This window comes from Hippoglossus stenolepis, chromosome 5, assembly GCF_022539355.2.
Source record: "Hippoglossus stenolepis isolate QCI-W04-F060 chromosome 5, HSTE1.2, whole genome shotgun sequence".
Lineage (NCBI taxonomy): Eukaryota > Metazoa > Chordata > Actinopteri > Pleuronectiformes > Pleuronectidae > Hippoglossus > Hippoglossus stenolepis.
The window spans coordinates 25,630,713-25,643,883 of NC_061487.1; the positions used below are offsets into that span (position 1 = coordinate 25,630,713).

General features: G+C 42.9%; 1 protein-coding gene across 3 annotated transcripts in view; it reads left to right on the forward strand.

Moving 5' to 3' along the window:
• necab2 (N-terminal EF-hand calcium binding protein 2) overlaps window positions 1–13,171 on the forward strand; it is a 108,815-nt gene that overhangs the window by 81,520 nt on the left and 14,124 nt on the right. The window lies entirely within an intron of this gene.

Consider the following 13,171-nt stretch of genomic DNA (forward strand, 5'->3'; position numbering starts at 1 on the left):
TGTTTTATTTTGTTGGTGATTTATAGACACTGAGTCTTCTGCAAGAGAATGAATAGACTCTCGCAGTATCTTATGATATCTTACGATATCCACAGAGAAAAGAACACATCAGCTGTCTTAGAAACAGACGGCGTATTCAGCGTCTGGGATCTTCTCTTTGATAACAATCAATGATTTATATGAAGAACCATCAGCATCATAACCAGTGTGTGGGCGTCTTCTTTTCAAGCCGTGTTTGGATTGAGTCATAAATCTAAAAAATGTTCAGTCACAGAAAAAGCTCGACTTATTTGACGTTGTTTTCTCCAAAGATCCCGATCACACACCGGCAGTGAAGGAGAGATGAGAGAGTTCAACAGCTCTGAGTGCTTGAAGAAAGACATCAGGAATCTGTGTCTCAGAGAAACATCAGCTTGTGGTTGTCACTTTCAGTTTTTTATGAAACCGTGTGTAAAGCAAAGAAGAGACAGAAGATGAGAGGCAGGTCAGAAGAGCTCCGGTGTGTCAGTCATAGGAAGTGCAGAGGGGTTTAGATGGTGCAGCTCACGTCATTGATTCTGGTCTTTGAAACAGACGGAGGGATATTACTGGCACCGGTGTAAAGTTACAGGACATGTGCACCGGGAGAAGCTACGAATAGATCCTGGAAAAATCGATTTCCATGTGGTTTCTGTGCACATGACAAATCACCACGTTATCAAAATATCCCATATCAACAAGATGAGGTTTATTTCAGTGTCTCTGTGCGAGTTAGTATCTCAAAATCATGGGAATGAGATACTAAAGGTGTTTACACGCCTGAAAGTCCAGACTATGGTTCAAGCCAAGGTTCATGTCCTAGTTACAGCTTTAACATTTCACACGGCATGTGTGAATGAATGAACCGGTTCACGTTGTTAGTTTAGTTGTAATATCTTGATGGTTAAACTACCAGCAAAATGAACGCCGTCATCATCCAAACCTGCGAACTGCCTCGGCTTACATTTCTTCTTCTTCCTGCAACTGGTCAGAAAGTCTGAACCATCCAAAAAAAGGTTACCACACTGCAGACGAACCAAACCACGGCTAAGATAGATGGAACAAAGACCACCTCTTTTGGTCCGTTGGTCCAGGCCGAGGTCTGAGGAACCTTTCACACCTGTTATTTTGGTTCCGACGAAACTGAAAAGTCCAAACGTCTGAACCAAACTAGGTAGGTGTGAAAACGCCCTCTAGTTATTTTGAGAAAGTTTCCCATTAATTTGTCTGAGATACTATTTTGAGAAAGTTTCTCAGGTTGTTAAAAAAGACTTTTACTTTCCAAATGATCGTAGCCTCCAGGACTGGCTGGAAGAAGCCATGTGGTCGCTGGTCGGAGGTTCACACAGGAGGTCCACACATTCTCACAGCAGGTTCTTGAACCTGAATACCAGTCCTCCTGTGGGAAATCCAGTTTCTGAGCATTTGGCCCCAGATCTCTGCCTGGAGGAGAAACACACCAGGTCTTTTTCTGTCTGCAGGAGAGCAGTGCAATAATCACCTGCTGCACTTATACCCACAGCAGTCGAGCCACTTATGACTTCCCGTTAGCGGCTGGCGAGAAGTGAGAGCCCTGATTAAATTGTCCAGTTGTCATGGGCACAGAAACGGAGAGGTTATTATAAGAGAGCGCTCAGAAACGCTGAGAGGGAGAAGTTTCAAGTTGCAATTTTCCTTAAATGCATCTCAGAGAAACACGTTTAACACACGAAAGACAGAGCACTTAAAAAGACAGAGCACTGACCTGAACCCAAACCTGAAAATAAGAAATAAAACTGAGAAGCCAGAGACAATAATGAGCTTTAGTCCTAAAGAACAACATCCACCTAAAGGCTCTGAGGCGTTTGAAGAGGCCGGTATCAGCATTTACCTTGTTTCTCAAACAGGATCCATTTCACCGTTGATGTGATGATATGTATTTATTCACTTTCTGTTCCCATGGTGATGTAGCATGAGCTTCACGTCACCTCACAGCTCTGTGTGTGTGTGTGTGTGTGTGTGTGTGTGTGTGTGTGTGTGTGTGTGTGTGTGTGTGTGTGTGTGTGTGTGTTTGTTTATTGTTTATTGACTCTCATACATTTCAAATGTAAACACACTCAGATATCAAGGTTAGCGCCCCAAGTGTTCAAGCTACAAAGAACCTCAAGAGCATATCAATTGTTGTGTGTCAGTATTAAATTAGCCTCTGATCTGATCTCACTAAGGCAGCAGCTAATATATATTATATATTATAGTCCTCCGCAGTAAATCAAGGGTTCAAAGGTCACTAATCTGAGCAGAAAGCACAGAAAAGAAATCGATGAACAAGGAATCTCAATTCAAATTCACTCAAGGAAACATTTTTCTTTTCTTAAAGATGGTTTCTGTCGTTCTAGGTTGTTATCGTACTGATAATTGATGTGTTCATGTTGATGATAACTTTGGTTCTAATAAGTTGTGTAAAGCTGGGACCTCAGTAGCGTTTCTACATCCCCCAAACGCAACGTCTCCAAATGAAGTCATCAAAGCGAGATTGGCAGCGTTCGTACTCAGATATTTTGGCTTCATTGCTGGTTATTGGGATGAAGTGGAGCCGGGTCGTCCATCTTTAATTACAGTCAATGGTTTTGCATGAGAACCACTCACCATATGTCTGTTGCCTCTGAGATTTCTGCCTGAACAGATTTTCTGCATCCTGCCACAGCTTCTGTTAAAACACAGATCACAAATCTGCATCTGGCTCATCTCAGGAAAACACTTCCTCCGAAAGAAACCCGGGGAAATTTCTCACGCATCGTAATAAATCCAGTGTAACCAGGGTGTATCGTGTTTCCGCCTCCTTTAAACAGAGACACGCTTCACTGGTTACACACAATCTGCTCGTCCAGGCTGTTGCTTGATGAACACATCACACATCTGCTGGCACAGACGGACTCCAAGTGACAACAGCTAATAAGTCTTTTTTTTTTACTATATCGTATGTTTTGTAGACGAGGGAAATCCTCGCCCACCCTCCTTCCACCTTCCTCTTTCCCTAAATCTGATTATCATCACCTTTTGACCCTCTTGTTCCCCCCCCCTCGAAAACATAGATTTCTCTTATCAAGGTCGTGCTCCTCTTCACCTCCACATAATTTCGCCGTGCCTCCCACAGCCGGCTCGGAGCGTCGCACCTGATCTTCTGATCTCCACCAGGAGGATGATTCGAACGTGATTACCCTTCATCTCATCTCCCTGGCAGTCCTCTGTCACAGCAATCTTCCCTCTCCGCTCTGAAAGGAGACACTATAGCAGTTCTATCACCATACAGGGGATTATAATACGATCATATATTGTAGGAAAGATACAGGGATACTTTCAAGCCGCAGTTGTGGAGCCGAATTAGCATATGCATTTTATTTGTAGTGGACACAAGTGAGCTGACAATGGTTTCTGTCATTAGAAGTAGGCGAATCAATCACGTACAGTATATGTTGTCAGTATTTGGATCCTCGAGAGGCGCATGAGAAAAGAAGCTATTAAAACAGCAGCGGCTGAGAGAGCAGAAGAGAAGATGTGAGGGATGGACGGGCAGATTACAGAGTAAACAGAGAGAGAGGATGGGAATAAGGAAATGGAAATGAGAAAGAGAAAAGGCCACAGGGACCGAGCATTGTAATATCCTGATTATCCAGTGCAAATGTGTCGTTCTTTCCTCCTCTGTCTTTTACATTATAACGTACAGTAGCTCTGTTCATCTAAATCAAACACATAATTAACCAGGAGACACTGAGCACACAACACAAACCTACGCAGTGCGGAGTGGCAGCTTCTGGCTCATTGTTTATTTGTGAGGTTTGATCCTCTAAGAAAACAGCGTACGATTATAATGATGTGTAACAGCTCACCTGGAATCTGTTGACTGCCCACAAACACATTATTATAGACTCTATAAAACCAGGCTAGCTGCTCTATGAAGCTGCACCTACCTAATGTTCAACATGTTCAACATCTAACCTGGTCAAAGGACCAAAAAGTGGTCTTTGTGCATTATTGTGACCCGTAGTTATGTTTGATATAACATTTAGCAATAAAACATGTTTAGGTTCAAGTGTCAGCACCCTCTAGTGGCCGTAGTGATTATGATGACAGCGAAAGAGGAAATCGAATGATGCTGTTATGGAGCTGAAATCACTTTAGCCAGACTTAGGTTCACAGACCGTCCTGACCTTTAACCTTTAACCTTTAAATCCTTGAGTATTATTGAATGTTGACGCAGCGTTTCTATGGTGACGTCCTCTGCCGCCACAGAGGAGGTGATTCTGGACGCTCTCGTCAGCGTTGTGTTGGAGGACATGTTGACTTTCACTCAAGCTGTTGAAGTCAAAAGGATTTCAGTCGGAGGAACTCGTACTCAGGAGTTCTGAAGTGGTCTGAAAATAAAAGTTAAAAGACCCTTCGTGGCCGACGCTGCCACCCAGAGATGCTCTCTCAAAACTACAAGCAACAAAATCTTTAACGCTCGAGTAATGTTCAGAGCAGGCGTCGCATTTCAGCCAAACATTCTGTCACACTCTCTGTCGCAGGTTTCTTGCCAACAACCAAACAGACAAATTTGAGATCCTCACTTGCGGCCACATTCATTAGCGGAACAGACCAATTAGAAAACTATAACAGATTATTAAAAGGGAACGTGTGGGGAAACAAAGGAGAGGTGACAAGTTGGCAATTTAAAAATAATAAGTACGAGGGTTGAGATGCACGAGAGACGAGAGGAAGTTAAAACAATGTTTTTTTCAGTGAATTCGTACTTTGTGTGAGCTCCTGCATGTGTGTTAAATACTTAATGAAAGCTCCGATAAGATGTTGATAAGAGGAACAGACAGTGCAGAGAGGGAAGTTCACGGAGGGACACCGGCCCTGCTGTGAATGCCCTCATGAAAAATAAATCAAGGGGTTATAAATATGGATATTACTGTATGACTGGATCTCTGCAGCAGCTCTCCGACGCTCCTGCTCTTTGAATTCTTGAATAGCACCGGTGCTGACTCAGACGACTTTTGTCCTGTATTCCCCCTTTTCTTTGAGACCTTCCATCAGTTATACTTAGGCAGAGACGGACTGTTTCACCGTTTCATATTAAATTCTGTGATTTGGGGTTTTACACTAATCTTAATTGCGGTTCTGCGTAGCATTAAAGGGTCTTTAACGTCGTACATGTGGCTGTGTGAAGGCTTCAGATCCGCCCCAGTGAAGCAGTTGATTTAAGCTGCTCACACAGTCGCTGGTAGAGATGTTTGTGTGGAGAGAAGGTCGCTCACATCCATTCACATCCTCCACACACGAGCCTTTAAAACGTGAAGTTACCGAGCTTGTCTTTTGTGGATACCAGGTGTGTCTTCGCCTGCAGCAGTTCTATCAAAACATAGAGTGTAAATGTACTCAGATTGATGTTTGAGTATCAAGGAACACATTGAATACTGCAAAGAGTGAAGCATTTTATTGTATTTATCTGACACAGTGAGTGAATTATTGAGAAGGAGAAAGTATTCGGGAGAGAGGTCAGCCCCCCGGTGGAGGAAAACTGTACCTGAAATATTGAGGTGAACAGGGATTGGTTGAAAATGCAGCAGAACCAACATCTGAACACTTCCAGGGAGCAGGAGGGCTGAATGGCTGCAGGATACGTTACTGCCTCAATGCTGAAGTGTCCTTGAGCAAGACAAATGAGAAAATAGTCCAGGATAAATAGTCCTGTTTGAGTTATCCTGGCCAAACTTATTCCCACTGCACGAAAAGCCTGCAGAGGATTAATTTGCCGCAGAAACACGTGAGTGGGTCAAAGAAAAGCCATCGAAGTCGGTCACGTGTGACAGTTCTGCTGCTGAGAGGAGTCTGATGAGATCTGGATCTTTTCAGCGCCCCCCCCCGAATGGCCCCTGAATCCCCTGGTGGCTGTTTTGTGAGATTGTGAGATTTTCTCTGTAAATTCAATAACGGCCCCAGCGTGCATTAACCAGCCGCCGTCCCCGCACTGCATCTCCGTCTCCGGTGCTTTATCTGTTTGTTTATTTCATCCCCTTCTTCCCTCGCGCTCTCTGCTGCAACACAATTTAGTCCAGTTAGCCGGCAAAACTGACAGCTCGCTCACTGTAACTGTTCCTGTGTGAGTGAGAGTGTGTGTGTGTGTGTGCGCGCGCGTGTGTGTGTGTGTGTGTGCGTGTGTGTGTGTGTGTGTGTGTGTGTGTGTGTGTGGCCAGCCCTCTTTCTTTCTCCTCTAGCGCCATATATTTTTGACTTAGCCTTTATTGCCTCTCTTCTTTCTTTAACTGACTTCATCGCAGGCTTTTATGCAACCAGCCACTGCTCAGGAAGGTTCAGTGTATCAATCTGTTTTTAATTTTCAAATGAGGCCGCGTCTTGTGACACATTTATCGTCCACATTAATGATTATTGAAGAAAACGTTTGCGATAAAACAAAACAGTAAGCTGCCTGTTGTACAAATTATAATTAAGAGATGTAATCTGGTCGTACACTGTTCCAATTTAGTGCTTTTGACCTAATTTCTCAGATGCACGTCTCATTTTAGAACTAGACCAAATTTCAGCTCCGTCAGTCGGTCAATTCTCGTGCAGTTTCCAGGGGGAGAGCGTAGAGGGAGCAGCTGCTGCCGACCGACCATCGTCTGCACGAGTCAATGAACAAAGTCACTGCACCTGAACACAGTGAAAGTGAAACATGGCGACATGACGCATCACATGACCAGAAAACATGGGGGACGGGCTAGTTAAGCTCTGGCAACCATAGATTGTATGTGAAGATGGAATGAAGCATATCTACTTCCTCCCACTATCCAGAAACAGGATACCGACGCCGCCATCTTGCACATTGGGAGCCAGAGTATGTGCAGTATAGCGATAGCGAGGTCTATACACATGCTCGACCAATCACCAGTCAGTCTGTGCTGTCAATCATGACCTTCCGCCCTGTTGTTATAGCATCAAACATGCACAAACATCAGTATGATAAGAAATACCTAAAATGACAGAAACCATCTGTGAGAAAAATGTATTTGACAAGTACTTTGACTTTTTAATTTGGCCCATCCACTAACATGGAGGAGGTGGGATTTTACTACCTCGAACCAGCCACAAGGGAGCGATCGTGATGCATTGGCTTCACCTTTGGGAATCTGCCATGTCATCCATCTTGATATAAAGTCTATGGCAGCCACACATACCTGCCAGTTTGATGTTTCCTCGTCCTCCTCTCACGACCGACATGTCAGCACACAGAATAATAACATACGATCGAGGCAGCGGCAAATCAAACTTCTACAATTTTGACAATAGCTAGAGAAGTCCGAAGGTAATGAACAGCGTCGTCCTCCATCTCTGATGATTTATTCCCACAGTGGGAGTAAGAATTTAACAACGTCATTTCTAAAGTCAACCTTTATGTCCAGCTTAGGGAGGTGGAAAGAAATCCCAGGAATAAAAGCCTGAAACACACATTCATCCACACACACACACATCAGCAGTCTGTTCCATTGTCTTTCACTGTCTCTTGTAGTCAGCACAGCATTATTTCACTCTCATGCAGGGGCTGAGTGAACGTGAACGTCGATATAAGCAAGGTGCAGTGGACAAAAGAGACAATAGATGGAGGGAGTCAGGTTGTTAGAGCAGCCAGGCAGATGTATAGATCCAGAGAGACAGAAGGAAAATGGAAGTGAGAGCCGGAGCTCGGTTTTCACTGCAGTGAACACACGTGAGGGTGGAAACACAATGAATAAAACAGTTTACAAACACGACAAGAGGATGGAAGTAGAGTAATGAGAGTAATGATCAAATTCTGTGTATAAATACAAACTAATACGGCTAAAATATCCTGGATACGAACGTTGCCATCTTGCAAATTCGGAGCCGCAGTCTGAGCACATCATCAAATAACTCGTTAAAACCAAACTAGCCGGAAAGATGAACACTTGAACGTACAGAAACCATCTTTGAGAAAAATGTATCGGACCTCCAGTTTGACTCTTTGGTTTGGTCCATGTCCCATCTGCTAACCTGGAGGAGGCAGGATACGTTTTGTCTCGGTACAGATGCAGTCAATCTACCAACAGATTCTTGCAGAATGTTTTTTAACATCCGAGGAGAACATTGACGAAGCCCCTGAGTGCGTTGAATTTGGCCACAAAGCGTTTTTATTGCATATGAATGAAGTGTTTCATTTGTTCTCTCTTCTGTAAAACGTGTCACACTCTCACGTTAACACAACAGGGAGAGGTTGAGGGAAATGAGCATCAGTCCAAACTAGGATTTAATATTCCTTCCAGAAAAAGAGACATAAGGGAACAATAACTGGAACGTGTGTCCCATAAGGACAGTGGGAAAGGAGTTAGTGAGTTTAAAAACCTGCAGATATGCACTAATTTTGGTGTTAAAAGGTTTTATATCTGCTTATCAGCTTATTTGGATTTGTTTATGTTTTAGGATTTCCTGAGAAACTTGAAATAGGTTGGAGGTGGATTTCCACCAGGACTCACATTTCTCAGGATTAAGCTCTACGCTCCAGTTTCCTCAAAACCTCGTCATTTGTCGGTTCAAGTTTTTCAGGACCTTGTCGTTCCCTCACAAACTGCCCCGCTACTCTCTGGGAAAATAACCAGCACCTGGTTCCGGCATCTGCTCCCCCTTTTAATATTCAAACCATATTTCTGTCACCCGCCCCAAACAAAACCCGAGGTGAGGGAGGAAACTCATCAGAGCCGCAGTGTCTCCTCTGTAAACATGTTGATTGTGAACGTGCCCTCAGATGCACACGGAGAAGTTTGAGAGAAATACTTCATCACAAAGTTCAAACATTGACAGAAGGAACAATATGGAAGAAAGAAATGAATCTGGGATCAAAACCAGACAGATACTCAGTAAATAGTGACGTATTAAATATATACGTCCCCTTGATAACCAGAACCTGGAGGTCATTACAGTTTGTACAATAGCCCATTGTGTTGTGCACGTGAACAATCATGGCAGCGTAATGCAGAGTGAAAGAAAAGGACTCATGCAGCAACACAGAGATCGTTACAGAACAGTGATACACCCCGATGAATAGATACACAAGCAGGTTGCATCAGTGTGTGTGTGTGTGTGTGTGTGTGTGTGTGTGTGTCTCTGTGTGTGTGTGTGTGTGTGTGTGTGTGTGTGTGTGTGTGTGTGTGTGTGTGTGTGTCTCTCACAGGGATAAAGAGAGACAGGCAGCCTCAGAGAGAATGTGTTAGCGCTGTATTTGTCAGCAAGAGACGGATAAAAAGACTGAGTGAAGGTGGAGGCGGTGAAAAAAGAGTTTGTCCTTGGAAATACTTCAGTCGCCGTTGCATTATCGGGACATCAGTGGCAGCTGCCTTTTCAATTCTGTTTTCTTTATGAGCACTGCAACGTGACGACTCCTCAGGGAGTCACCCCCAAATACTAATGTACCATAGAAAATTAATTACTACAGACTGATAGACAATATTCATACTGGTTGGGTTTTGGTTTCTCTTGTTATAAGACGTTCTTCCTGCAGGAGGAGACAACCGTTTTCAACAAAACAAATCGTGTACGTTAACCAACCCAGCGACTAAAGTCAGTGAGTGGCTAAGTGAAGCCAAACAGATACAAGCTGCTTTACGAAATAAAATATAAGTACGATGGCAAAGCATAGAAAAGACTCAGCAATGCAATAAAACAAGATGGATAAAATTACATTACAACAATACTTTAAACTAACTAACATTTAATATTGGTGTTATTTAACTATTGTTTGTTTGGCCCATATGAATAAATATTGGAATTGGTGTTAAAACAGGATGAAAGCCACTGCTGTAAGTGAACTGCTGCTGCTTATTAGAAGGTTTTTACTTCTCCTGCAGTCAGCAGGTCAGGACACTAGTCATCCATCTACTGTGAGAGATATGCAAATGATCCCCTGAACTAATGAAGGGCTTCTTTCTCTCCTATTTTACTTCCTGAATAAATGACGGATTCCTTGAGCGAGAAGAAGAGGGAGAGAGGGAGGAGAGGGAGGAGAGGGAGGAGAGATGCTGCTGATGATGAAGTGAAAGGAGGATTAGGAGGGCAGAGATGTATGGGGGGGGACAGAAGAATGAAAATGGAGGGAGGACGGGAGGTTGGAGGAGGGAGGACTTGGAAGAAGTGGAGCCTTGAGATGTCACAAACAAGAACTGGGGCAATAAAGAGAGGAGGGGAGGAAAGGCCTGAGGGGAACAGACACAACGATGAAGAGTCAGGAGCGAAGATGAGGTGTGAGATGAAGACCTGGTATTTCCCAGTTCCCATGGTAACGCTAGACTGGTTCCCCCTCTCCATAACACATTTTTCTGCTTCCCCCTATTTTCATACCCAGTGGGTTTCCATGCCACACTGCAGCATATTAAAGACACACACACACACACACACACACACACACACACACACACACACACGCTTGTCTGTCTCCTTAGTCTTTTACCCAAACCTTAACTAATACGATTAAATGCCGAACCCTGATCAGATTCTAACCCTAAAACCAGGTCGTAATCATAGACTGACGATATGACAGCTCCTCAAACGTGATGCCAAAGCATCATGATCGCCCCCTGGTGGCTATATGATTATAAAAACTACTTTCTCCATGTTAACAAGTGGGACATGGACCAAAGTTATTATCTTTTAGAATACAGGACAAGATGGTGAATGTCCTGTGTACGTTTGAAGGCCTTTTTGCACAATTTACCAACGACCAGCAGATGTTAGCAGGTGTTAGCGGCCACCAGCAGATGTTGGGCACATAACTTCAGTTGTGCACCTTAGCTTCATCAAGTGATTTGGTCTTGTATCAATGATACAGGCTGAACTTGAGGGTCCACTGAGGCTAAAGGTGAATCTGACCGGCTACTGGCTTGTCTGGCAGCACTATGAAAACCATGTGTCCCGCTCAGTAGATCAGGATGTACAGTTTATTATTACTGACTGAGAAATTCTATCCTCAAGTATCCAACACTAAAACTAACAGTTGTTCCTCTGAGTGCATTTTGAATTTGCATTTTTGTGAAGTCAAAACAAACAGTGTTTTTCACACTCAGCTCCGGCTGACGGCAAAAGGAACTCATCACTTCTCAGCAGCAGCGTTGAAGAATAATGAAAGGAAGCAGAAATCAATCATATTTATACAAGAACAAGGCTCCGCGTGTCTTTAGGATACGGTGATAGGCCTTGAGACAACTCACAGGGTCACTAGTGTCCAGTAAACACACACACACACACACTGTGCATATTTACACTGAAAAATTGATTTGATTGAAGTAGTTTAAAAGAAGAGTCTGTTATATATATATATATATACACGTTATAATAAAGCTGCTGTTGTTTAGTCCCTCTCTCTCTTTACATTTAAAATGATAAACTGCCTTCAAGTGCATCTAATAAATCCTATAGTAAATATGACATCTACCAAGTCTACGTTCAGAAACAAGAATGAAAAAATCCGCCTGACAATTAATTCCAGGAAATAAGCCATTAACAACGCTATGCTTGGGCGGCGTCATAGTGATGAAAATCCGTGTCAGGCATTAAACTGATGTCTCAATTCATTTCAGTAAATTAATAATATTTGCTGAGTGGATTAAATACAATAAAGTGAGGCATAAAATACATGTCTTCTCTTTATTCTGCCTCTGATGACACCAAGGTCATGTCATTGGTTTTATTCCTGGGAATTTACTCACTTATATTTGACAATTACACACACATTAGATATCCCGAGCTCTCTAAGGCTTATTCTGGTATATCTTTAGAGCCGATATTTTTCGGTTTCACTCCGTTAGTGATAAATGAAAATGGACTGCATTGGGACTCTGTAGGGAAAAGAAAATATACATTAGCAGCCAAATGAATAAGTCAAATTAAAAAGAAGTTCACTGACATTTCTTTGTTGGAGAAGAAAAAATGTCTTGAGACTGGGGAACTGAGGGAATACTGGCTAATGACTTTATAAAGTACAGGCTCTGCCCTGAGCACAAAATGTCAATGTATGACTGTACGTTAGTATCCAGAACACACACCAAGAAAACTGTCCTCGTTTCTTAATTGTTTCTGACTAAGTTTATTTGTATAGAAGAGTTCTATATTTTGGTTATATGAGAAGATTGATGTCTGTAATATCTGTCAGGATATGAAGCCTGAGTCCGGAGCTGGTTTACTTGACTTATCCCCAGATGTTTACCGTAACTAGAAAGACTGGGAGCAGGGGAAATCAGCTCTACTGGCTCTGTACAGTAACAAGCTTTGCCTACCAGCACCTTTAGAGTCATTAATCATTACATTATTTGCTAGTCAAGTTTTAATGGAGTCAAATGAGAAATATATTAGGGAGTCATCTGCACAGAAACACGAAAGCAAACGATTTAACCTTGAGCAAACATATTAATTGAGAATTGTAAAGGACCAAGGACAGAGCCTTGAGGGACTCCATGAGTAAACTCTGACATGGAGGAATTAGTTATCAATGGCTAAACTGGATTTCCTTTTAGAAATACAGGAGTAAAACCAAACTGAATCTGTACCTGATACTCTTTGCCTATGCCCAAGGCTTAAGAGTTAAAATCACTTCAGTTTCTGAACCACAAAGTGGACAAAACTTTCTGCAGATGTAAAAAAAAAAAAGGACCATCAACACAGGGGTTATCAGGGCGGTGAAACCAGAGGTGCCCAGTTAGAGGCTTCTGATTTATCACCTCTGCAGGGCCACAGTGTCAGAGGCGAGCGGATCTAATCACAGGGATTTGGTCGAAGAGGCTGGATGGTTAATGGAGTGGTAGTGATTCGATTAACTGAGGTTGCTGGGCAATGTAGTGTTTCTAATTGAGTTGGTGGGGTGTGTGTGTGTGTACTCATTCATGTCTTGAGGTAGACTATACTGAGGTTATAAGTCCCTCAGGTTCAATCACTGTTATGGGTTCTGCGCACAAACACACCCCTGAAATCATTGCGTCATAAATCACACACAGATACGTGCAACACATATCGCTGCCGACAAACAGCTGGGCTTTTATTCAAGCAGCCTAATGTAGCAGAAGTGCCGCTGCTTCGTGACAGCAATTTAATATAACGGCATCAGATAAACAGTGATGTCAAGAGATAAACAGTC